This window comes from Copadichromis virginalis, linkage group LG3 (assembly GCF_057382275.1).
Source record: "Copadichromis virginalis isolate Kocher_CV1m ecotype Utaka linkage group LG3, C_Virginalis_male_GT1.1, whole genome shotgun sequence".
Lineage (NCBI taxonomy): Eukaryota > Metazoa > Chordata > Actinopteri > Cichliformes > Cichlidae > Copadichromis > Copadichromis virginalis.
In genome coordinates this window covers 27280885-27305079 of record NC_140620.1, presented here as the reverse complement: position 1 = coordinate 27305079, position 24195 = coordinate 27280885, and the positions used below count along the sequence as shown (strand labels likewise).

Sequence of the window (24195 nt, the reverse complement as noted above, 5' to 3'; positions counted from 1 at the left end):
CCACCCTTAATGACTTTAAACTGCTGTCCATCTTTTCCAGCTTCATCTCTCTGCCATACCAATTGGTACAAGTCCCTTTCTCCATGCTTAGTGTCAAGGCTCACCTTGAACTCACTATAAGGCTTTTCCTTTGCCATTGGTCTAGCACCCCTAGCATTCTTATTTACACGACAACATTACTTTTTCTTTTCCTTCCTTTTCCTTTGAATGCTTCCCTGAAGTGATGACACAAAGTCTTGAAAAGTGAGTATAATGAGTAAAGTCATAGACATAATGAGACAAAACCAATGGATTGGATGCAGAATTTGCTGGTGGGCATCTCGGGGATGTGCAAAGGGTCACTGGAGAATGCGGGTATCGATCCCGCTACCTCTCGCATGCTAAGCGAGCGCTCTCCCATTTGAGCTAATTCCCCTTTGTCGGTTGGGGATTGTAGCTTCATCTTGTCATATGGACCTTTAACTCCGGCGGATCTAAAAAGGACGCCTCGCCTTCATGGGTTTCTGGGCATGCCAGCTACAACAAGACCCCGTGGTAGAATCACTGCGCATACGAGACATTAAGGACCAACTCTAGTCTGGGCACTACACATTATGCTGGGAGACTGTCACCGTTTGTGGAAGCACCTTTCAGCTGCTTCTGGAGAAAAAGAGATGTCAGACTGGACTGGGGGCATTGCTGCGTGACTCTTGGCTGCCATCGGCCAGTATTGTGAAGGTAAGAGGGGAGACAATCACCTCAGATGGACAAACACTGATGAGGTTTAAAGCCAGCGTTAACCTGACAGTACCTGAAAGGTACTCAGAGGAGACGTGCAAATAAACATTTGCCAAAGGAAGCCACATGCGTTCGTTTGGAGTACTGACTATTCTGGAAACAAAGTATCTTTTGGCCATTGTATTAGCAGACCATTCTCTTTAACGTGACCTGTGCAACAAGACCACATGGTGAACTATAGGGAGTACTGAGCCAAAGAAGAGCTGAGGCATTGCATCATGCCTACTTTGGCAGCCAATCTCACAACATGCATTAAGATAAGTAGAAAGAGGACTCGACGAGGATGGGATTCGAACCCACGCGTGCAGAGCACAACGGATTAGCAGTCCATCGCCTTAACCTCTCGGCCACCTCATCTCTTTGCTGCAGTTTCTTTGCCAGCAGAATTGGGAATTTATTCTGTGACCATGTAGTCTGGATGGACAAAATGCGAGCTGAGCGCTAGTGTATCGACGCAGGGAAATCTACTCCAGATCCCCCACGAGGGGCTGCGTAACACTTTGGTAGAAGCCTGGAGTGATGCTGGCTTCTTCTTTGAGCCTGTTCTTCTTGGGGGTTGCCAGAGTGGATCATCTGCCTCCATCTCACCCTGCCCCTAGCATTCTCCTCTGTCACAGCAACCCTCTTCATGTCCTCCTCAACTAGATCCATGAACTTTCTCTTCTGTATTTTTCTTTTCCTCCTGCCTAGCAGCTCCATATTTTACACCCTTTTCCCAGTATATCTTATTTTCCTCCTCTGCACATTTCCAAACCACCGCAGCCTTACCGGTCTAACTTTGTCTCCAAACCGCTCAACCCCAGCTGTCCCTCTGATATAGTCAGTTCTAATCTTTTTCCATCCTGGACACTCCCAACATAAAAAAACTTACCATCTTCAACTCTGACAACTCCATCTCGGCCTCTCGTCTTTTCCTCCGTGCCACAGTCATAAAACAATACATCAGAGCAGTTCTCACCACCGTCCTGTAAAGCTTGCCTTTCACACCTGCTGCTATCCTGGTGTCACAAATCACCCCTTTATTTGGTCTCCACCCACATCTTCCCTTCAAAGTACTCCTTCCCTTGTTAGCACATTACCATTTCCACCCTTAATGACTTTAAACTGCTGTCCATCTTTTCCAGCTTCATCTCTCTGCCATACCAATTGGTACAAGTCCCTTTCTCCATGCTTAGTGTCAAGGCTCACCTTGAACTCACTATAAGGCTTTTCCTTTGCCATTGGTCTAGCACCCCTAGCATTCTTATTTACACGACAACATTACTTTTTCTTTTCCTTCCTTTTCCTTTGAATGCTTCCCTGAAGTGATGACACAAAGTCTTGAAAAGTGAGTATAATGAGTAAAGTCATAGACATAATGAGACAAAACCAATGGATTGGATGCAGAATTTGCTGGTGGGCATCTCGGGGATGTGCAAAGGGTCACTGGAGAATGCGGGTATCGATCCCGCTACCTCTCGCATGCTAAGCGAGCGCTCTCCCATTTGAGCTAATTCCCCTTTGTCGGTTGGGGATTGTAGCTTCATCTTGTCATATGGACCTTTAACTCCGGCGGATCTAAAAAGGACGCCTCGCCTTCATGGGTTTCTGGGCATGCCAGCTACAACAAGACCCCGTGGTAGAATCACTGCGCATACGAGACATTAAGGACCAACTCTAGTCTGGGCACTACACATTATGCTGGGAGACTGTCACCGTTTGTGGAAGCACCTTTCAGCTGCTTCTGGAGAAAAAGAGATGTCAGACTGGACTGGGGGCATTGCTGCGTGACTCTTGGCTGCCATCGGCCAGTATTGTGAAGGTAAGAGGGGAGACAATCACCTCAGATGGACAAACACTGATGAGGTTTAAAGCCAGCGTTAACCTGACAGTACCTGAAAGGTACTCAGAGGAGACGTGCAAATAAACATTTGCCAAAGGAAGCCACATGCGTTCGTTTGGAGTACTGACTATTCTGGAAACAAAGTATCTTTTGGCCATTGTATTAGCAGACCATTCTCTTTAACGTGACCTGTGCAACAAGACCACATGGTGAACTATAGGGAGTACTGAGCCAAAGAAGAGCTGAGGCATTGCATCATGCCTACTTTGGCAGCCAATCTCACAACATGCATTAAGATAAGTAGAAAGAGGACTCGACGAGGATGGGATTCGAACCCACGCGTGCAGAGCACAACGGATTAGCAGTCCATCGCCTTAACCTCTCGGCCACCTCATCTCTTTGCTGCAGTTTCTTTGCCAGCAGAATTGGGAATTTATTCTGTGACCATGTAGTCTGGATGGACAAAATGCGAGCTGAGCGCTAGTGTATCGACGCAGGGAAATCTACTCCAGATCCCCCACGAGGGGCTGCGTAACACTTTGGTAGAAGCCTGGAGTGATGCTGGCTTCTTCTTTGAGCCTGTTCTTCTTGGGGGTTGCCAGAGTGGATCATCTGCCTCCATCTCACCCTGCCCCTAGCATTCTCCTCTGTCACAGCAACCCTCTTCATGTCCTCCTCAACTAGATCCATGAACTTTCTCTTCTGTATTTTTCTTTTCCTCCTGCCTAGCAGCTCCATATTTTACACCCTTTTCCCAGTATATCTTATTTTCCTCCTCTGCACATTTCCAAACCACCGCAGCCTTACCGGTCTAACTTTGTCTCCAAACCGCTCAACCCCAGCTGTCCCTCTGACATAGTCAGTTCTAATCTTTTTCCATCCTGGACACTCCCAACATAAAAAAACTTACCATCTTCAACTCTGACAACTCCATCTCGGCCTCTCGTCTTTTCCTCCGTGCCACAGTCATAAAACAATACATCAGAGCAGTTCTCACCACCGTCCTGTAAAGCTTGCCTTTCACACCTGCTGCTATCCTGGTGTCACAAATCACCCCTTTATTTGGTCTCCACCCACATCTTCCCTTCAAAGTACTCCTTCCCTTGTTAGCACATTACCATTTCCACCCTTAATGACTTTAAACTGCTGTCCATCCTTTCCAGCTTCATCTCTCTGCCATACCAATTGGTACAAGTCCCTTTCTCCATGCTTAGTGTCAAGGCTCACCTTGAACTCACTATAAGGCTTTTCCTTTGCCATTGGTCTAGCACCCCTAGCATTCTTATTTACACGACAACATTACTTTTTCTTTTCCTTCCTTTTCCTTTGAATGCTTCCCTGAAGTGATGACACAAAGCCTTGAAAAGTGAGTATAATGAGTAAAGTCATAGACATAATGAGACAAAACCAATGGATTGGATGCAGAATTTGCTGGTGGGCATCTCGGGGATGTGCAAAGGGTCACTGGAGAATGCGGGTATCGATCCCGCTACCTCTCGCATGCGAAGCGAGCGCTCTCCCATTTGAGCTAATTCCCCTTTGTCGGTTGGGGATTGTAGCTTCATCTTGTCATATGGACCTTTAACTCCGGGGGATCTAAAAAGGACGCCTCGCCTTCATGGGTTTCTGGGCATGCCAACTACAACAAGACCCCGTGGTAGAATCACTGCGCATACGAGACATTAAGGACCAACTCTAGTCTGGGCACTACACATTATGCTGGGAGACTGTCACCGTTTGTGGAAGCACCTTTCAGCTGCTTCTGGAGAAAAAGAGATGTCAGACTGGACTGGGGGCATTGCTGCGTGACTCTTGGCTGCCATCGGCCAGTATTGTGAAGGTAAGAGGGGAGACAATCACCTCAGATGGACAAACACTGATGAGGTTTAAAGCCAGCGTTAACCTGACAGTACCTGAAAGGTACTCAGAGGAGACGTGCAAATAAACATTTGCAAAAGGAAGCCACATGCGTTCGTTTGGAGCACTGACTATTCTGGAAACAAAGTATCTTTTGGCCATTGTATTAGCAGACCATTCTCTTTAACGTGACCTGTGCAACAAGACCACATGGTGAACTATAGGGAGTACTGAGCCAAAGAAGAGCTGAGGCATTGCATCATGCCTACTTTGGCAGCCAATCTCACAACATGCATTAAGATAAGTAGAAAGAGGACTCGACGAGGATGGGATTCGAACCCACGCGTGCAGAGCACAATGGATTAGCAGTCCATCGCCTTAACCTCTCGGCCACCTCATCTCTTTGCTGCAGTTTCTTTGCCAGCAGAATTTGGAATTTATTCTGTGACCATGTAGTCTGGATGGACAAAAGGCGAGCTGAGCGCTAGTGTATCGACGCAGGGAAATCTACTCCAGATCCCCCACGAGGGGCTGCGTAACACTTTGGTAGAAGCCTGGAGTGATGCTGGCTTCTTCTTTGAGCCTGTTCTTCTTGGGGGTTGCCAGAGTGGATCATCTGCCTCCATCTCACCCTGCCCCTAGCATTCTCCTCTGTCACAGCAACCCTCTTCATGTCCTCCTCAACTAGATCCATGAACTTTCTCTTCTGTATTTTTCTTTTCCTCCTGCCTAGCAGCTCCATATTTTACACCCTTTTCCCAGTATATCTTATTTTCCTCCTCTGCACATTTCCAAACCACCGCAGCCTTACCGGTCTAACTTTGTCTCCAAACCGCTCAACCCCAGCTGTCCCTCTGACATAGTCAGTTCTAATCTTTTTCCATCCTGGACACTCCCAACATAAAAAAACTTACCATCTTCAACTCTGACAACTCCATCTCGGCCTCTCGTCTTTTCCTCCGTGCCACAGTCATAAAACAATACATCAGAGCAGTTCTCACCACCGTCCTGTAAAGCTTGCCTTTCACACCTGCTGCTATCCTGGTGTCACAAATCACCCCTTTATTTGGTCTCCACCCACATCTTCCCTTCAAAGTACTCCTTCCCTTGTTAGCACATTACCATTTCCACCCTTAATGACTTTAAACTGCTGTCCATCCTTTCCAGCTTCATCTCTCTGCCATACCAATTGGTACAAGTCCCTTTCTCCATGCTTAGTGTCAAGGCTCACCTTGAACTCACTATAAGGCTTTTCCTTTGCCATTGGTCTAGCACCCCTAGCATTCTTATTTACACGACAACATTACTTTTTCTTTTCCTTTGAATGCTTCCCTGAAGTGATGACACAAAGCCTTGAAAAGTGAGTATAATGAGTAAAGTCATAGACATAATGAGACAAAACCAATGGATTGGATGCAGAATTTGCTGGTGGGCATCTCGGGGATGTGCAAAGGGTCACTGGAGAATGCGGGTATCGATCCCGCTACCTCTCGCATGCGAAGCGAGCGCTCTCCCATTTGAGCTAATTCCCCTTTGTCGGTTGGGGATTGTAGCTTCATCTTGTCATATGGACCTTTAACTCCGGGGGATCTAAAAAGGACGCCTCGCCTTCATGGGTTTCTGGGCATGCCAACTACAACAAGACCCCGTGGTAGAATCACTGCACATACGAGACATTAAGGACCAACTCTAGTCTGGGCACTACACATTATGCTGGGAGACTGTCACCGTTTGTGGAAGCACCTTTCAGCTGCTTCTGGAGAAAAAGAGATGTCAGACTGGACTGGGGGCATTGCTGCGTGACTCTTGGCTGCCATCGGCCAGTATTGTGAAGGTAAGAGGGGAGACAATCACCTCAGATGGACAAACACTGATGAGGTTTAAAGCCAGCGTTAGCCTGACAGTACCTGAAAGGTACTCAGAGGAGACGTGCAAATAAACATTTGCCAAAGGAAGCCACATGCGTTCGTTTGGAGCACTGACTATTCTGGAAACAAAGTATCTTTTGGCCATTGTATTAGCAGACCATTCTCTTTAACGTGACCTGTGCAACAAGACCACATGGTGAACTATAGGGAGTACTGAGCCAAAGAAGAGCTGAGGCATTGCATCATGCCTACTTTGGAAGCCAATCTCACAACATGCATTAAGATAAGTAGAAAGAGGACTCGACGAGGATGGGATTCGAACCCACGCGTGCAGAGCACAATGGATTAGCAGTCCATCGCCTTAACCTCTCGGCCACCTCATCTCGTTGCTGCAGTTTCTTTGCCAGCAGAATTGGGAATTTATTCTGTGACCATGTAGTCTGGATGGACAAAATGCGAGCTGAGCGCTAGTGTATCGACGCAGGGAAATCTACTCCAGATCCCCCACGAGGGGCTGCGTAACACTTTGGTAGAAGCCTGGAGTGATGCTGGCTTCTTCTTTGAGCCTGTTCTTCTTGGGGGTTGCCAGAGTGGATCATCTGCCTCCATCTCACCCTGCCCCTAGCATTCTCCTCTGTCACAGCAACCCTCTTCATGTCCTCCTCAACTAGATCCATGAACTTTCTCTTCTGTATTTTTCTTTTCCTCCTGCCTAGCAGCTCCATATTTTACACCCTTTTCCCAGTATATCTTATTTTCCTCCTCTGCACATTTCCAAACCACCGCAGCCTTACCGGTCTAACTTTGTCTCCAAACCGCTCAACCCCAGCTGTCCCTCTGACATAGTCAGTTCTAATCTTTTTCCATCCTGGACACTCCCAACATAAAAAAACTTACCATCTTCAACTCTGACAACTCCATCTCGGCCTCTCGTCTTTTCCTCCGTGCCACAGTCATAAAACAATACATCAGAGCAGTTCTCACCACCGTCCTGTAAAGCTTGCCTTTCACACCTGCTGCTATCCTGGTGTCACAAATCACCCCTTTATTTGGTCTCCACCCACATCTTCCCTTCAAAGTACTCCTTCCCTTGTTAGCACATTACCATTTCCACCCTTAATGACTTTAAACTGCTGTCCATCTTTTCCAGCTTCATCTCTCTGCCATACCAATTGGTACAAGTCCCTTTCTCCATGCTTAGTGTCAAGGCTCACCTTGAACTCACTATAAGGCTTTTCCTTTGCCATTGGTCTAGCACCCCTAGCATTCTTATTTACACGACAACATTACTTTTTCTTTTCCTTCCTTTTCCTTTGAATGCTTCCCTGAAGTGATGACACAAAGTCTTGAAAAGTGAGTATAATGAGTAAAGTCATAGACATAATGAGACAAAACCAATGGATTGGATGCAGAATTTGCTGGTGGGCATCTCGGGGATGTGCAAAGGGTCACTGGAGAATGCGGGTATCGATCCCGCTACCTCTCGCATGCTAAGCGAGCGCTCTCCCATTTGAGCTAATTCCCCTTTGTCGGTTGGGGATTGTAGCTTCATCTTGTCATATGGACCTTTAACTCCGGCGGATCTAAAAAGGACGCCTCGCCTTCATGGGTTTCTGGGCATGCCAGCTACAACAAGACCCCGTGGTAGAATCACTGCGCATACGAGACATTAAGGACCAACTCTAGTCTGGGCACTACACATTATGCTGGGAGACTGTCACCGTTTGTGGAAGCACCTTTCAGCTGCTTCTGGAGAAAAAGAGATGTCAGACTGGACTGGGGGCATTGCTGCGTGACTCTTGGCTGCCATCGGCCAGTATTGTGAAGGTAAGAGGGGAGACAATCACCTCAGATGGACAAACACTGATGAGGTTTAAAGCCAGCGTTAACCTGACAGTACCTGAAAGGTACTCAGAGGAGACGTGCAAATAAACATTTGCCAAAGGAAGCCACATGCGTTCGTTTGGAGTACTGACTATTCTGGAAACAAAGTATCTTTTGGCCATTGTATTAGCAGACCATTCTCTTTAACGTGACCTGTGCAACAAGACCACATGGTGAACTATAGGGAGTACTGAGCCAAAGAAGAGCTGAGGCATTGCATCATGCCTACTTTGGCAGCCAATCTCACAACATGCATTAAGATAAGTAGAAAGAGGACTCGACGAGGATGGGATTCGAACCCACGCGTGCAGAGCACAACGGATTAGCAGTCCATCGCCTTAACCTCTCGGCCACCTCATCTCTTTGCTGCAGTTTCTTTGCCAGCAGAATTGGGAATTTATTCTGTGACCATGTAGTCTGGATGGACAAAATGCGAGCTGAGCGCTAGTGTATCGACGCAGGGAAATCTACTCCAGATCCCCCACGAGGGGCTGCGTAACACTTTGGTAGAAGCCTGGAGTGATGCTGGCTTCTTCTTTGAGCCTGTTCTTCTTGGGGGTTGCCAGAGTGGATCATCTGCCTCCATCTCACCCTGCCCCTAGCATTCTCCTCTGTCACAGCAACCCTCTTCATGTCCTCCTCAACTAGATCCATGAACTTTCTCTTCTGTATTTTTCTTTTCCTCCTGCCTAGCAGCTCCATATTTTACACCCTTTTCCCAGTATATCTTATTTTCCTCCTCTGCACATTTCCAAACCACCGCAGCCTTACCGGTCTAACTTTGTCTCCAAACCGCTCAACCCCAGCTGTCCCTCTGACATAGTCAGTTCTAATCTTTTTCCATCCTGGACACTCCCAACATAAAAAAACTTACCATCTTCAACTCTGACAACTCCATCTCGGCCTCTCGTCTTTTCCTCCGTGCCACAGTCATAAAACAATACATCAGAGCAGTTCTCACCACCGTCCTGTAAAGCTTGCCTTTCACACCTGCTGCTATCCTGGTGTCACAAATCACCCCTTTATTTGGTCTCCACCCACATCTTCCCTTCAAAGTACTCCTTCCCTTGTTAGCACATTACCATTTCCACCCTTAATGACTTTAAACTGCTGTCCATCCTTTCCAGCTTCATCTCTCTGCCATACCAATTGGTACAAGTCCCTTTCTCCATGCTTAGTGTCAAGGCTCACCTTGAACTCACTATAAGGCTTTTCCTTTGCCATTGGTCTAGCACCCCTAGCATTCTTATTTACACGACAACATTACTTTTTCTTTTCCTTTGAATGCTTCCCTGAAGTGATGACACAAAGCCTTGAAAAGTGAGTATAATGAGTAAAGTCATAGACATAATGAGACAAAACCAATGGATTGGATGCAGAATTTGCTGGTGGGCATCTCTGGGATGTGCAAATGGTCACTGGAGAATGCGGGTATCGATCCCGCTACCTCTCGCATGCTAAGCGAGCGCTCTCCCATTTGAGCTAATTCCCCTTTGACGGTTGGGGATTGTAGCTTCATCTTGTCATATGGACCTTTAACTCCGGCAGATCTAAAAAGGACGCCTCGCCTTCATGGGTTTCTGGGCATGCCAACTACAACAAGACCCCGTGGTAGAATCACTGCGCATACGAGACATTAAGGACCAACTCTAGTCTGGGCACTACACATTATGCTGGGAGACTGTCACCGTTTGTGGAAGCACCTTTCAGCTGCTTCTGGAGAAAAAGAGATGTCAGACTGGACTGGGGGCATTGCTGCGTGACTCTTGGCTGCCATCGGCCAGTATTGTGAAGGTAAGAGGGGAGACAATCACCTCAGATGGACAAACACTGATGAGGTTTAAAGCCAGCGTTAACCTGACAGTACCTGAAAGGTACTCAGAGGAGACGTGCAAATAAACATTTGCCAAAGGAAGCCACATGCGTTCGTTTGGAGTACTGACTATTCTGGAAACAAAGTATCTTTTGGCCATTGTATTAGCAGACCATTCTCTTTAACGTGACCTGTGCAACAAGACCACATGGTGAACTATAGGGAGTACTGAGCCAAAGAAGAGCTGAGGCATTGCATCATGCCTACTTTGGCAGCCAATCTCACAACATGCATTAAGATAAGTAGAAAGAGGACTCGACGAGGATGGGATTCGAACCCACGCGTGAAGAGCACAATGGATTAGCAGTCCATCGCCTTAACCTCTCGGCCACCTCATCTCGTGGCTGCAGTTTCTTTGCCAGCAGAATTGGGAATTTATTCTGTGACCATGTAGTCTGGATGGACAAAATGCGAGCTGAGCGCTAGTGTATCGACGCAGGGAAATCTACTCCAGATCCCCCACGAGGGGCTGCGTAACACTTTGGTAGAAGCCTGGAGTGATGCTGGCTTCTTCTTTGAGCCTGTTCTTCTTGGGGGTTGCCAGAGTGGATCATCTGCCTCCATCTCACCCTGCCCCTAGCATTCTCCTCTGTCACAGCAACCCTCTTCATGTCCTCCTCAACTAGATCCATGAACTTTCTCTTCTGTATTTTTCTTTTCCTCCTGCCTAGCAGCTCCATATTTTACACCCTTTTCCCAGTATATCTTATTTTCCTCCTCTGCACATTTCCAAACCACCGCAGCCTTACCGGTCTAACTTTGTCTCCAAACCGCTCAACCCCAGCTGTCCCTCTGACATAGTCAGTTCTAATCTTTTTCCATCCTGGACACTCCCAACATAAAAAACTTACCATCTTCAACTCTGACAACTCCATCTCGGCCTCTCGTCTTTTCCTCCGTGCCACAGTCATAAAACAATACATCAGAGCAGTTCTCACCACCGTCCTGTAAAGCTTGCCTTTCACACCTGCTGCTATCCTGGTGTCACAATCACCCCTTTATTTGGTCTCCACCCACATCTTCCCTTCAAAGTACTCCTTCCCTTGTTAGCACATTACCATTTCCACCCTTAATGACTTTAAACTGCTGTCCATCCTTTCCAGCTTCATCTCTCTGCCATACCAATTGGTACAAGTCCCTTTCTCCATGCTTAGTGTCAAGGATCACCTTGAACTCACTATAAGGCTTTTCCTTTGCCATTGGTCTAGCACCCCTAGCATTCTTATTTACACGACAACATTACTTTTTCTTTTCCTTCCTTTTCCTTTGAATGCTTCCCTGAAGTGATGACACAAAGCCTTGAAAAGTGAGTATAATGAGTAAAGTCATAGACATAATGAGACAAAACCAATGGATTGGATGCAGAATTTGCTGGTGGGCATCTCGGGGATGTGCAAAGGGTCACTGGAGAATGCGGGTATCGATCCCGCTACCTCTCGCATGCTAAGCGAGCGCTCTCCCATTTGAGCTAATTCCCCTTTGACGGTTGGGGATTGTAGCTTCATCTTGTCATATGGACCTTTAACTCCGGCGGATCTAAAAAGGACGCCTCGCCTTCATTGGTTTCTGGGCATGCCAACTACAACAAGACCCCGTGGTAGAATCACTGCGCATACGAGACATTAAGGACCAACTCTAGTCTGGGCACTACACATTATGCTGGGAGACTGTCACCGTTTGTGGAAGCACCTTTCAGCTGCTTCTGGAGAAAAAGAGATGTCAGACTGGACTGGGGGCATTGCTGCGTGACTCTTGGCTGCCATGGGCCAGTATTGTGAAGGTAAGAGGGGAGACAATCACCTCAGATGGACAAACACTGATGAGGTTTAAAGCCAGCGTTAACCTGACAGTACCTGAAAGGTACTCAGAGGAGACGTGCAAATAAACATTTGCCAAAGGAAGCCACATGCGTTCGTTTGGAGTACTGACTATTCTGGAAACAAAGTATCTTTTGGCCATTGTATTAGCAGACCATTCTCTTTAACGTGACCTGTGCAACAAGACCACATGGTGAACTATAGGGAGTACTGAGCCAAAGAAGAGCTGAGGCATTGCATCATGCCTACTTTGGCAGCCAATCTCACAACATGCATTAAGATAAGTAGAAAGAGGACTCGACGAGGATGGGATTCAAACCCACGCGTGCAGAGCACAATGGATTAGCAGTCCATCGCCTTAACCTCTCGGCCACCTCATCTCGTGGCTGCAGTTTCTTTGCCAGCAGAATTGGGAATTTATTCTGTGACCATGTAGTCTGGATGGACAAAATGCGAGCTGAGCGCTAGTGTATCGACGCAGGGAAATCTACTCCAGATCCCCCACGAGGGGCTGCGTAACACTTTGGTAGAAGCCTGGAGTGATGCTGGCTTCTTCTTTGAGCCTGTTCTTCTTGGGGGTTGCCAGAGTGGATCATCTGCCTCCATCTCACCCTGCCCCTAGCATTCTCCTCTGTCACAGCAACCCTCTTCATGTCCTCCTCAACTAGATCCATGAACTTTCTCTTCTGTATTTTTCTTTTCCTCCTGCCTAGCAGCTCCATATTTTACACCCTTTTCCCAGTATATCTTATTTTCCTCCTCTGCACATTTCCAAACCACCGCAGCCTTACCGGTCTAACTTTGTCTCCAAACCGCTCAACCGCAGCTGTCCCTCTGACATAGTCAGTTCTAATCTTTTTCCATCCTGGACACTCCCAACATAAAAAAACTTACCATCTTCAACTCTGACAACTCCATCTCGGCCTCTCGTCTTTTCCTCCGTGCCACAGTCATAAAACAATACATCAGAGCAGTTCTCACCACCGTCCTGTAAAGCTTGCCTTTCACACCTGCTGCTATCCTGGTGTCACAATCACCCCTTTATTTGGTCTCCACCCACATCTTCCCTTCAAAGTACTCCTTCCCTTGTTAGCACATTACCATTTCCACCCTTAATGACTTTAAACTGCTGTCCATCCTTTCCAGCTTCATCTCTCTGCCATACCAATTGGTACAAGTCCCTTTCTCCATGCTTAGTGTCAAGGCTCACCTTGAACTCACTATAAGGCTTTTCCTTTGCCATTGGTCTAGCACCCCTAGCATTCTTATTTACACGACAACATTACTTTTTCTTTTCCTTTGAATGCTTCCCTGAAGTGATGACACAAAGCCTTGAAAAGTGAGTATAATGAGTAAAGTCATAGACATAATGAGACAAAACCAATGGATTGGATGCAGAATTTGCTGGTGGGCATCTCTGGGATGTGCAAATGGTCACTGGAGAATGCGGGTATCGATCCCGCTACCTCTCGCATGCTAAGCGAGCGCTCTCCCATTTGAGCTAATTCCCCTTTGACGGTTGGGGATTGTAGCTTCATCTTGTCATATGGACCTTTAACTCCGGCAGATCTAAAAAGGACGCCTCGCCTTCATGGGTTTCTGGGCATGCCAACTACAACAAGACCCCGTGGTAGAATCACTGCGCATACGAGACATTAAGGACCAACTCTAGTCTGGGCACTACACATTATGCTGGGAGACTGTCACCGTTTGTGGAAGCACCTTTCAGCTGCTTCTGGAGAAAAAGAGATGTCAGACTGGACTGGGGGCATTGCTGCGTGACTCTTGGCTGCCATCGGCCAGTATTGTGAAGGTAAGAGGGGAGACAATCACCTCAGATGGACAAACACTGATGAGGTTTAAAGCCAGCGTTAGCCTGACAGTACCTGAAAGGTACTCAGAGGAGACGTGCAAATAAACATTTGCCAAAGGAAGCCACATGCGTTCGTTTGGAGTACTGACTATTCTGGAAACAAAGTATCTTTTGGCCATTGTATTAGCAGACCATTCTCTTTAACGTGACCTGTGCAACAAGACCACATGGTGAACTATAGGGAGTACTGAGCCAAAAAAGAGCTGAGGCATTGCATCATGCCTACTTTGGCAGCCAATCTCACAACATGCATTAAGATAAGTAGAAAGAGGACTCGACGAGGATGGGATTCGAACCCACGCGTGCAGAGCACAATGGATTAGCAGTCCATCGCCTTAACCTCTCGGCCACCTCATCTCATTGCTGCAGTTTCTTTGCCAGCAGAATTGGGAATTTATTCTGTGACCATGTAGTCTAGATGGACAAAATGTGAGCTGAGCGCTAGTGTATCGACGCAGGGAAATCTACTCCAGATCCCCCACGAGGGGCTGCGTAACACTTTGGTAGAAGCCTGGAGTGATGCTGGCTTCTTCTTTGAGCCTGTTCTTCTTGGGGGTTGCCAGAGTGGATCATCTGCCTCCATCTCACCCTGCCCCTAGCATTCTCCTCTGTCACAGCAACCCTCTTCATGTCCTCCTCAACTAGATCCATGAACTTTCTCTTCTGTATTTTTCTTTTCCTCCTGCCTAGCAGCTCCATATTTTACACCCTTTTCCCAGTATATCTTATTTTCCTCCTCTGCACATTTCCAAACCACCGCAGCCTTACCGGTCTAACTTTGTCTCCAAACCGCTCAACCGCAGCTGTCCCTCTGACATAGTCAGTTCTAATCTTTTTCCATCCTGGACACTCCCAACATAAAAAACTTACCATCTTCAACTCTGACAACTCCATCTCGGCCTCTCGTCTTTTCCTCCGTGCCACAGTCATAAAACAATACATCAGAGCAGTTCTCACCACCGTCCTGTAAAGCTTGCCTTTCACACCTGCTGCTATCCTGGTGTCACAAATCACCCCTTTATTTGGTCTCCACGCACATCTTCCCTTCAAAGTACTCCTTCCCTTGTTAGCACATTACCATTTCCACCCTTAATGACTTTAAACTGCTGTCCATCCTTTCCAGCTTCATCTCTCTGCCATACCAATTGGTACAAGTCCCTTTCTCCATGCTTAGTGTCAAGGCTCACCTTGAACTCACTATAACGCTTTTCCTTTGCCATTGGTCTAGCACCCCTAGCATTCTTATTTACACGACAACATTACTTTTTCTTTTCCTTCCTGTTCCTTTGAATGCTTCCCTGAAGTGATGACACAAAGCCTTGAAAAGTGAGTATAATGAGTAAAGTCATAGACATAATAAGACAAAACCAATGAATTGGATGCAGAATTTGCTGGTGGGCATCTCTGGGATGTGCAAAGGGTCACTGGAGAATGCGGGTATCGATCCCGCTACCTCTCGCATGCAAAGCGAGCGCTCTCCCATTTGAGCTAATTCCCCTTTGTCGCTTGGAAATTGTAGCTTCATCTTGTCATATGGACCTTTAACTCCGGGGGATCTAAAAAGGACGCCTCGCCTTCATGGGTTTCTGGGCATGCCAACTACAACAAGACCCCGTGGTAGAATCACTGCGCATACGAGACATTAAGGACCAACTCTAGTCTGGGCACTACACATTATGCTGGGAGACTGTCACCGTTTGTGGAAGCACCTTTCAGCTGCTTCTGGAGAAAAAGAGATGTCAGACTGGACTGGGGGCATTGCTGCGTGACTCTTGGCTGCCATCGGCCAGTATCATGAAGGTAAGAGGGGAGACAATCACCTCAGATGGACAAACACTGATGAGGTTTAAAGCCAGCGTTAACCTGACAGTACCTGAAAGGTACTCAGAGGAGACGTGCAAATAAACATTTGCCAAAGGAAGCCACATGCGTTCGTTTGGAGCACTGACTATTCTGGAAACAAAGTATCTTTTGGCCATTGTATTAGCAGACCATTCTCTTTAACGTGACCTGTGCAACAAGACCACAAGGTGAACTATGGGGAGTACTGAGCCAAAGAAGCGCTGAGGCATTGCATCATGCCTACTTTGGAAGCCAATCTCACAACATGCATTAAGATAAGTAGAAAGAGGACTCGACGAGGATGGGATTCGAACCCACGCGTGCAGAGCACAATGGATTAGCAGTCCATTGCCTTAACCTCTCGGCCACCTCATCTCGTGGCTGCAGTTTCTTTGCCAGCAGAATTGGGAATTTATTCTGTGACCATGTAGTCTGGATGGACAAAATGCGAGCTGAGCGCTAGTGTATCGACGCAGGGAAATCTACTCCAGATCCCCCACGAGGGGCTGCGTAACACTTTGGTAGAAGCCTGGAGTGATGCTGGCTTCTTCTTTGAGCCTGTTCTTCTTGGGGGTTGCCAGAGTGGATCATCTGCCTCCATCTCACCCTGCCCCTAGCATTCTCCTCTGTCACAGCAACCCTCTTCATGTCCTCCTCAACTAGATCCATGAACTTTCTCTTCTGTATTTTTCTTTTCCTCCTGCCTAGCAGCTCCATATTTTACACCCTTTTCCCAGTATATCTTATTTTCCTCCTCTGCACATTTCCAAACCACCGCAGCCTTACCGGTCTAACTTTGTCTCCAAACCGCTCAACCGCAGCTGTCCCTCTGACATAGTCAGTTCTAATCTTTTTCCATCCTGGACACTCCCAACATAAAAAAACTTACCATCTTCAACTCTGACAACTCCATCTCGGCCTCTCGTCTTTTCCTCCGTGCCACAGTCATAAAACAATACATCAGAGCAGTTCTCACCACCGTCCTGTAAAGCTTGCCTTTCACACCTGCTGCTATCCTGGTGTCACAATCACCCCTTTATTTGGTCTCCACCCACATCTTCCCTTCAAAGTACTCCTTCCCTTGTTAGCACATTACCATTTCCACCCTTAATGACTTTAAACTGCTGTCCATCCTTTCCAGCTTCATCTCTCTGCCATACCAATTGGTACAAGTCCCTTTCTCCATGCTTAGTGTCAAGGCTCACCTTGAACTCACTATAAGGCTTTTCCTTTGCCATTGGTCTAGCACCCCTAGCATTCTTATTTACACGACAACATTACTTTTTCTTTTCCTTTGAATGCTTCCCTGAAGTGATGACACAAAGCCTTGAAAAGTGAGTATAATGAGTAAAGTCATAGACATAATGAGACAAAACCAATGGATTGGATGCAGAATTTGCTGGTGGGCATCTCTGGGATGTGCAAATGGTCACTGGAGAATGCGGGTATCGATCCCGCTACCTCTCGCATGCTAAGCGAGCGCTCTCCCATTTGAGCTAATTCCCCTTTGACGGTTGGGGATTGTAGCTTCATCTTGTCATATGGACCTTTAACTCCGGCAGATCTAAAAAGGACGCCTCGCCTTCATGGGTTTCTGGGCATGCCAACTACAACAAGACCCCGTGGTAGAATCACTGCGCATACGAGACATTAAGGACCAACTCTAGTCTGGGCACTACACATTATGCTGGGAGACTGTCACCGTTTGTGGAAGCACCTTTCAGCTGCTTCTGGAGAAAAAGAGATGTCAGACTGGACTGGGGGCATTGCTGCGTGACTCTTGGCTGCCATCGGCCAGTATTGTGAAGGTAAGAGGGGAGACAATCACCTCAGATGGACAAACACTGATGAGGTTTAAAGCCAGCGTTAGCCTGACAGTACCTGAAAGGTACTCAGAGGAGACGTGCAAATAAACATTTGCCAAAGGAAGCCACATGCGTTCGTTTGGAGTACTGACTATTCTGGAAACAAAGTATCTTTTGGCCATTGTATTAGCAGACCATTCTCTTTAACGTGACCTGTGCAACAAGACCACATGGTGAACTATAGGGAGTACTGAGCCAAAAAAGAGCTGAGGCATTGCATCATGCCTACTTTGGCAGCCAATCTCACAACATGCATTAAGATAAGTAGAAAGAGGACTCGACGAGGATGGGATTCGAACCCACGCGTGCAGAGCACAATGGATTAGCAGTCCATCGCCTTAACCTCTCGGCCACCTCATCTCATTGCTGCAGTTTCTTTGCCAGCAGAATTGGGAATTTATTCTGTGACCATGTAGTCTAGATGGACAAAATGTGAGCTGAGCGCTAGTGTATCGACGCAGGGAAATCTACTCCAGATCCCCCACGAGGGGCTGCGTAACACTTTGGTAGAAGCCTGGAGTGATGCTGGCTTCTTCTTTGAGCCTGTTCTTCTTGGGGGTTGCCAGAGTGGATCATCTGCCTCCATCTCACCCTGCCCCTAGCATTCTCCTCTGTCACAGCAACCCTCTTCATGTCCTCCTCAACTAGATCCATGAACTTTCTCTTCTGTATTTTTCTTTTCCTCCTGCCTAGCAGCTCCATATTTTACACCCTTTTCCCAGTATATCTTATTTTCCTCCTCTGCACATTTCCAAACCACCGCAGCCTTACCGGTCTAACTTTGTCTCCAAACCGCTCAACCGCAGCTGTCCCTCTGACATAGTCAGTTCTAATCTTTTTCCATCCTGGACACTCCCAACATAAAAAACTTACCATCTTCAACTCTGACAACTCCATCTCGGCCTCTCGTCTTTTCCTCCGTGCCACAGTCATAAAACAATACATCAGAGCAGTTCTCACCACCGTCCTGTAAAGCTTGCCTTTCACACCTGCTGCTATCCTGGTGTCACAAATCACCCCTTTATTTGGTCTCCACCCACATCTTCCCTTCAAAGTACTCCTTCCCTTGTTAGCACATTACCATTTCCACCCTTAATGACTTTAAACTGCTGTCCATCCTTTCCAGCTTCATCTCTCTGCCATACCAATTGGTACAAGTCCCTTTCTCCATGCTTAGTGTCAAGGCTCACCTTGAACTCACTATAAGGCTTTTCCTTTGCCATTGGTCTAGCACCCCTAGCATTCTTATTTACACGACAACATTACTTTTTCTTTTCCTTCCTTTTCCTTTGAATGCTTCCCTGAAGTGATGACACAAAGCCTTGAAAAGTGAGTATAATGAGTAAAGTCATAGACATAATGAGACAAAACCAATGGATTGGATGCAGAATTTGCTGGTGGGCATCTCGGGGATGTGCAAAGGGTCACTGGAGAATGCGGGTATCGATCCCGCTACCTCTCGCATGCTAAGCGAGCACTCTCCCATTTGAGCTAATTCCCCTTTGACGGTTGGGGATTGTAGCTTCATCTTGTCATATGGACCTTTAACTCCGGCGGATCTAAAAAGGACGCCTCGCCTTCATGGGTTTCTGGGCATGCCAACTACAACAAGACCCCGTGGTAGAATCACTGCGCATACGAGACATTAAGGACCAACTCTAGTCTGGGCACTACACATTATGCTGGGAGACTGTCACCGTTTGTGGAAGCACCTTTCAGCTGCTTCTGGAGAAAAAGAGATGTCAGACTGGACTGGGGGCATTGCTGCGTGACTCTTGGCTGCCATGGGCCAGTATTGTGAAGGTAAGAGGGGAGACAATCACCTCAGATGGACAAACACTGATGAGGTTTAAAGCCAGCGTTAACCTGACAGTACCTGAAAGGTACTCAGAGGAGACGTGCAAATAAACATTTGCCAAAGGAAGCCACATGCGTTCGTTTGGAGCACTGACTATTCTGGAAACAAAGTATCTTTTGGCCATTGTATTAGCAGACCATTCTCTTTAACGTGACCTGTGCAACAAGACCACATGGTGAACTATAGGGAGTACTGAGCCAAAGAAGAGCTGAGGCATTGCATCATGCCTACTTTGGCAGCCAATCTCACAACATGCATTAAGATAAGTAGAAAGAGGACTCGACGAGGATGGGATTCGAACCCACGCGTGCAGAGAACAATGGATTAGCAGTCCATCGCCTTAACCTCTCGGCCACCTCATCTCATTGCTGCAGTTTCTTTGCCAGCAGAATTGGGAATTTATTCTGTGACCATGTAGTCTGGATGGACAAAATGCGAGCTGAGCGCTAGTGTATCGACGCAGGGAAATCTACTCCAGATCCCCCACGAGGGGCTGCGTAACACTTTGGTAGAAGCCTGGAGTGATGCTGGCTTCTTCTTTGAGCCTGTTCTTCTTGGGGGTTGCCAGAGTGGATCATCTGCCTCCATCTCACCCTGCCCCTAGCATTCTCCTCTGTCACAGCAACCCTCTTCATGTCCTCCTCAACTAGATCCATGAACTTTCTCTTCTGTATTTTTCTTTTCCTCCTGCCTAGCAGCTCCATATTTTACACCCTTTTCCCAGTATATCTTATTTTCCTCCTCTGCACATTTCCAAACCACTGCAGCCTTACCGGTCTAACTTTGTCTCCAAACCGCTCAACCCCAGCTGTCCCTCTGACATAGTCAGTTCTAATCTTTTTCCATCCTGGACACTCCCAACATAAAAAAACTTACCATCTTCAACTCTGACAACTCCATCTCGGCCTCTCGTCTTTTCCTCCGTGCCACAGTCATAAAACAATACATCAGAGCAGTTCTCACCACCGTCCTGTAAAGCTTGCCTTTCACACCTGCTGCTATCCTGGTGTCACAAATCACCCCTTTATTTGGTCTCCACGCACATCTTCCCTTCAAAGTACTCCTTCCCTTGTTAGCACATTACCATTTCCACCCTTAATGACTTTAAACTGCTGTCCATCCTTTCCAGCTTCATCTCTCTGCCATACCAATTGGTACAAGTCCCTTTCTCCATGCTTAGTGTCAAGGCTCACCTTGAACTCACTATAACGCTTTTCCTTTGCCATTGGTCTAGCACCCCTAGCATTCTTATTTACACGACAACATTACTTTTTCTTTTCCTTCCTGTTCCTTTGAATGCTTCCCTGAAGTGATGACACAAAGCCTTGAAAAGTGAGTATAATGAGTAAAGTCATAGACATAATAAGACAAAACCAATGAATTGGATGCAGAATTTGCTGGTGGGCATCTCTGGGATGTGCAAAGGGTCACTGGAGAATGCGGGTATCGATCCCGCTACCTCTCGCATGCAAAGCGAGCGCTCTCCCATTTGAGCTAATTCCCCTTTGTCGCTTGGAAATTGTAGCTTCATCTTGTCATATGGACCTTTAACTCCGGGGGATCTAAAAAGGACGCCTCGCCTTCATGGGTTTCTGGGCATGCCAACTACAACAAGACCCCGTGGTAGAATCACTGCGCATACGAGACATTAAGGACCAACTCTAGTCTGGGCACTACACATTATGCTGGGAGACTGTCACCGTTTGTGGAAGCACCTTTCAGCTGCTTCTGGAGAAAAAGAGATGTCAGACTGGACTGGGGGCATTGCTGCGTGACTCTTGGCTGCCATGGGCCAGTATCATGAAGGTAAGAGGGGAGACAATCACCTCAGATGGACAAACACTGATGAGGTTTAAAGCCAGCGTTAACCTGACAGTACCTGAAAGGTACTCAGAGGAGACATGCAAATAAACATTTGCCAAAGGAAGCCACATGCGTTCGTTTGGAGCACTGACTATTCTGGAAACAAAGTATCTTTTGGCCATTGTATTAGCAGACCATTCTCTTTAACGTGACCTGTGCAACAAGACCACATGGTGAACTATGGGGAGTACTGAGCCAAAGAAGCGCTGAGGCATTGCATCATGCCTACTTTGGAAGCCAATCTCACAACATGCATTAAGATAAGTAGAAAGAGGACTCGACGAGGATGGGATTCGAACCCACGCGTGCAGAGCACAATGGATTAGCAGTCCATTGCCTTAACCTCTCGGCCACCTCATCTTGTTGCTGCAGTTTCTTTGCCAGCAGAATTGGGAATTTATTCTGTGACCATGTAGTCTGGATGGACAAAATGCGAGCTGAGTGCTAGTGTATCGACGCAGGGAAATCTACTCCAGATCCCCCACGAGGGGCTGCGTAACACTTTGGTAGAAGCCTGGAGTGATGCTGGCTTCTTCTTTGAGCCTGTTCTTCTTGGGGGTTGCCAGAGTGGATCATCTGCCTCCATCTCACCCTGCCCCTAGCATTCTCCTCTGTCACAGCAACCCTCTTCATGTCCTCCTCAACTAGATCCATGAACTTTCTCTTCTGTATTTTTCCTTTCCTCCTGCCTAGCAGCTCCATATTTTACACCCTTTTCCCAGTATATCTTATTTTCCTCCTCTGCACATTTCCAAACCACCGCAGCCTTACCGGTCTAACTTTGTCTCCAAACCGCTCAACCGCAGCTGTCCCTCTGACATAGTCAGTTCTAATCTTTTTCCATCCTGGACACTCCCAACATAAAAAAACTTACCATCTTCAACTCTGACAACTCCATCTCGGCCTCTCGTCTTTTCCTCCGTGCCACAGTCATAAAACAATACATCAGAGCAGTTCTCACCACCGTCCTGTAAAGCTTGCCTTTCACACCTGCTGCTATCCTGGTGTCACAATCACCCCTTTATTTGGTCTCCACCCACATCTTCCCTTCAAAGTACTCCTTCCCTTGTTAGCACATTACCATTTCCACCCTTAATGACTTTAAACTGCTGTCCATCCTTTCCAGCTTCATCTCTCTGCCATACCAATTGGTACAAGTCCCTTTCTCCATGCTTAGTGTCAAGGCTCACCTTGAACTCACTATAAGGCTTTTCCTTTGCCATTGGTCTAGCACCCCTAGCATTCTTATTTACACGACAACATTACTTTTTCTTTTCCTTTGAATGCTTCCCTGAAGTGATGACACAAAGCCTTGAAAAGTGAGTATAATGAGTAAAGTCATAGACATAATGAGACAAAACCAATGGATTGGATGCAGAATTTGCTGGTGGGCATCTCTGGGATGTGCAAATGGTCACTGGAGAATGCGGGTATCGATCCCGCTACCTCTCGCATGCTAAGCGAGCGCTCTCCCATTTGAGCTAATTCCCCTTTGACGGTTGGGGATTGTAGCTTCATCTTGTCATATGGACCTTTAACTCCGGCAGATCTAAAAAGGACGCCTCGCCTTCATGGGTTTCTGGGCATGCCAACTACAACAAGACCCCGTGGTAGAATCACTGCGCATACGAGACATTAAGGACCAACTCTAGTCTGGGCACTACACATTATGCTGGGAGACTGTCACCGTTTGTGGAAGCACCTTTCAGCTGCTTCTGGAGAAAAAGAGATGTCAGACTGGACTGGGGGCATTGCTGCGTGACTCTTGGCTGCCATCGGCCAGTATTGTGAAGGTAAGAGGGGAGACAATCACCTCAGATGGACAAACACTGATGAGGTTTAAAGCCAGCGTTAGCCTGACAGTACCTGAAAGGTACTCAGAGGAGACGTGCAAATAAACATTTGCCAAAGGAAGCCACATGCGTTCGTTTGGAGTACTGACTATTCTGGAAACAAAGTATCTTTTGGCCATTGTATTAGCAGACCATTCTCTTTAACGTGACCTGTGCAACAAGACCACATGGTGAACTATAGGGAGTACTGAGCCAAAAAAGAGCTGAGGCATTGCATCATGCCTACTTTGGCAGCCAATCTCACAACATGCATTAAGATAAGTAGAAAGAGGACTCGACGAGGATGGGATTCGAACCCACGCGTGCAGAGCACAATGGATTAGCAGTCCATCGCCTTAACCTCTCGGCCACCTCATCTCATTGCTGCAGTTTCTTTGCCAGCAGAATTGGGAATTTATTCTGTGACCATGTAGTCTAGATGGACAAAATGTGAGCTGAGCGCTAGTGTATCGACGCAGGGAAATCTACTCCAGATCCCCCACGAGGGGCTGCGTAACACTTTGGTAGAAGCCTGGAGTGATGCTGGCTTCTTCTTTGAGCCTGTTCTTCTTGGGGGTTGCCAGAGTGGATCATCTGCCTCCATCTCACCCTGCCCCTAGCATTCTCCTCTGTCACAGCAACCCTCTTCATGTCCTCCTCAACTAGATCCATGAACTTTCTCTTCTGTATTTTTCTTTTCCTCCTGCCTAGCAGCTCCATATTTTACACCCTTTTCCCAGTATATCTTATTTTCCTCCTCTGCACATTTCCAAACCACCGCAGCCTTACCGGTCTAACTTTGTCTCCAAACCGCTCAACCGCAGCTGTCCCTCTGACATAGTCAGTTCTAATCTTTTTCCATCCTGGACACTCCCAACATAAAAAACTTACCATCTTCAACTCTGACAACTCCATCTCGGCCTCTCGTCTTTTCCTCCGTGCCACAGTCATAAAACAATACATCAGAGCAGTTCTCACCACCGTCCTGTAAAGCTTGCCTTTCACACCTGCTGCTATCCTGGTGTCACAAATCACCCCTTTATTTGGTCTCCACCCACATCTTCCCTTCAAAGTACTCCTTCCCTTGTTAGCACATTACCATTTCCACCCTTAATGACTTTAAACTGCTGTCCATCCTTTCCAGCTTCATCTCTCTGCCATACC

At 47.1% G+C, this 24195-nt stretch overlaps 25 non-coding genes across 25 annotated transcripts; all 25 read right to left on the bottom strand.

Annotated features, from left to right (window-relative positions):
* Positions 1 to 342: 342 nt before the first annotated feature.
* Positions 343 to 415, bottom strand: trnaa-agc (transfer RNA alanine (anticodon AGC)). Its single transcript has one exon. It is a non-coding gene; the product is annotated as a tRNA-Ala (tRNA).
* A 637-nt stretch (positions 416 to 1052) lies between these two features.
* On the bottom strand, positions 1053 to 1134 carry trnas-gcu (transfer RNA serine (anticodon GCU)). The gene has a single exon. It is a non-coding gene; the product is annotated as a tRNA-Ser (tRNA).
* Positions 1135 to 2203: 1069 nt separating this feature from the next.
* Positions 2204 to 2276, bottom strand: trnaa-agc (transfer RNA alanine (anticodon AGC)). The gene has a single exon. It is a non-coding gene; the product is annotated as a tRNA-Ala (tRNA).
* A 637-nt stretch (positions 2277 to 2913) lies between these two features.
* trnas-gcu (transfer RNA serine (anticodon GCU)) lies at positions 2914 to 2995 on the bottom strand. The gene has a single exon. It is a non-coding gene; the product is annotated as a tRNA-Ser (tRNA).
* Positions 2996 to 4064: 1069 nt separating this feature from the next.
* Positions 4065 to 4137, bottom strand: trnaa-cgc (transfer RNA alanine (anticodon CGC)). Its single transcript has one exon. It is a non-coding gene; the product is annotated as a tRNA-Ala (tRNA).
* A 637-nt stretch (positions 4138 to 4774) lies between these two features.
* Positions 4775 to 4856, bottom strand: trnas-gcu (transfer RNA serine (anticodon GCU)). The gene has a single exon. It is a non-coding gene; the product is annotated as a tRNA-Ser (tRNA).
* A 1059-nt stretch (positions 4857 to 5915) lies between these two features.
* trnaa-cgc (transfer RNA alanine (anticodon CGC)) lies at positions 5916 to 5988 on the bottom strand. The gene has a single exon. It is a non-coding gene; the product is annotated as a tRNA-Ala (tRNA).
* Positions 5989 to 6625: 637 nt separating this feature from the next.
* trnas-gcu (transfer RNA serine (anticodon GCU)) lies at positions 6626 to 6707 on the bottom strand. The gene has a single exon. It is a non-coding gene; the product is annotated as a tRNA-Ser (tRNA).
* A 1069-nt stretch (positions 6708 to 7776) lies between these two features.
* On the bottom strand, positions 7777 to 7849 carry trnaa-agc (transfer RNA alanine (anticodon AGC)). The gene has a single exon. It is a non-coding gene; the product is annotated as a tRNA-Ala (tRNA).
* A 637-nt stretch (positions 7850 to 8486) lies between these two features.
* trnas-gcu (transfer RNA serine (anticodon GCU)) lies at positions 8487 to 8568 on the bottom strand. The gene has a single exon. It is a non-coding gene; the product is annotated as a tRNA-Ser (tRNA).
* Positions 8569 to 9627: 1059 nt separating this feature from the next.
* On the bottom strand, positions 9628 to 9700 carry trnaa-agc (transfer RNA alanine (anticodon AGC)). The gene has a single exon. It is a non-coding gene; the product is annotated as a tRNA-Ala (tRNA).
* A 637-nt stretch (positions 9701 to 10337) lies between these two features.
* Positions 10338 to 10419, bottom strand: trnas-gcu (transfer RNA serine (anticodon GCU)). The gene has a single exon. It is a non-coding gene; the product is annotated as a tRNA-Ser (tRNA).
* Positions 10420 to 11486: 1067 nt separating this feature from the next.
* Positions 11487 to 11559, bottom strand: trnaa-agc (transfer RNA alanine (anticodon AGC)). Its single transcript has one exon. It is a non-coding gene; the product is annotated as a tRNA-Ala (tRNA).
* Positions 11560 to 12196: 637 nt separating this feature from the next.
* trnas-gcu (transfer RNA serine (anticodon GCU)) lies at positions 12197 to 12278 on the bottom strand. The gene has a single exon. It is a non-coding gene; the product is annotated as a tRNA-Ser (tRNA).
* A 1058-nt stretch (positions 12279 to 13336) lies between these two features.
* On the bottom strand, positions 13337 to 13409 carry trnaa-agc (transfer RNA alanine (anticodon AGC)). The gene has a single exon. It is a non-coding gene; the product is annotated as a tRNA-Ala (tRNA).
* Positions 13410 to 14046: 637 nt separating this feature from the next.
* trnas-gcu (transfer RNA serine (anticodon GCU)) lies at positions 14047 to 14128 on the bottom strand. The gene has a single exon. It is a non-coding gene; the product is annotated as a tRNA-Ser (tRNA).
* A 1068-nt stretch (positions 14129 to 15196) lies between these two features.
* trnaa-ugc (transfer RNA alanine (anticodon UGC)) lies at positions 15197 to 15269 on the bottom strand. The gene has a single exon. It is a non-coding gene; the product is annotated as a tRNA-Ala (tRNA).
* Positions 15270 to 15906: 637 nt separating this feature from the next.
* Positions 15907 to 15988, bottom strand: trnas-gcu (transfer RNA serine (anticodon GCU)). The gene has a single exon. It is a non-coding gene; the product is annotated as a tRNA-Ser (tRNA).
* Positions 15989 to 17046: 1058 nt separating this feature from the next.
* On the bottom strand, positions 17047 to 17119 carry trnaa-agc (transfer RNA alanine (anticodon AGC)). The gene has a single exon. It is a non-coding gene; the product is annotated as a tRNA-Ala (tRNA).
* A 637-nt stretch (positions 17120 to 17756) lies between these two features.
* trnas-gcu (transfer RNA serine (anticodon GCU)) lies at positions 17757 to 17838 on the bottom strand. The gene has a single exon. It is a non-coding gene; the product is annotated as a tRNA-Ser (tRNA).
* A 1778-nt stretch (positions 17839 to 19616) lies between these two features.
* On the bottom strand, positions 19617 to 19698 carry trnas-gcu (transfer RNA serine (anticodon GCU)). The gene has a single exon. It is a non-coding gene; the product is annotated as a tRNA-Ser (tRNA).
* A 1069-nt stretch (positions 19699 to 20767) lies between these two features.
* trnaa-ugc (transfer RNA alanine (anticodon UGC)) lies at positions 20768 to 20840 on the bottom strand. Its single transcript has one exon. It is a non-coding gene; the product is annotated as a tRNA-Ala (tRNA).
* A 637-nt stretch (positions 20841 to 21477) lies between these two features.
* On the bottom strand, positions 21478 to 21559 carry trnas-gcu (transfer RNA serine (anticodon GCU)). Its single transcript has one exon. It is a non-coding gene; the product is annotated as a tRNA-Ser (tRNA).
* Positions 21560 to 22617: 1058 nt separating this feature from the next.
* trnaa-agc (transfer RNA alanine (anticodon AGC)) lies at positions 22618 to 22690 on the bottom strand. The gene has a single exon. It is a non-coding gene; the product is annotated as a tRNA-Ala (tRNA).
* Positions 22691 to 23327: 637 nt separating this feature from the next.
* trnas-gcu (transfer RNA serine (anticodon GCU)) lies at positions 23328 to 23409 on the bottom strand. The gene has a single exon. It is a non-coding gene; the product is annotated as a tRNA-Ser (tRNA).
* Positions 23410 to 24195: the final 786 nt, after the last annotated feature.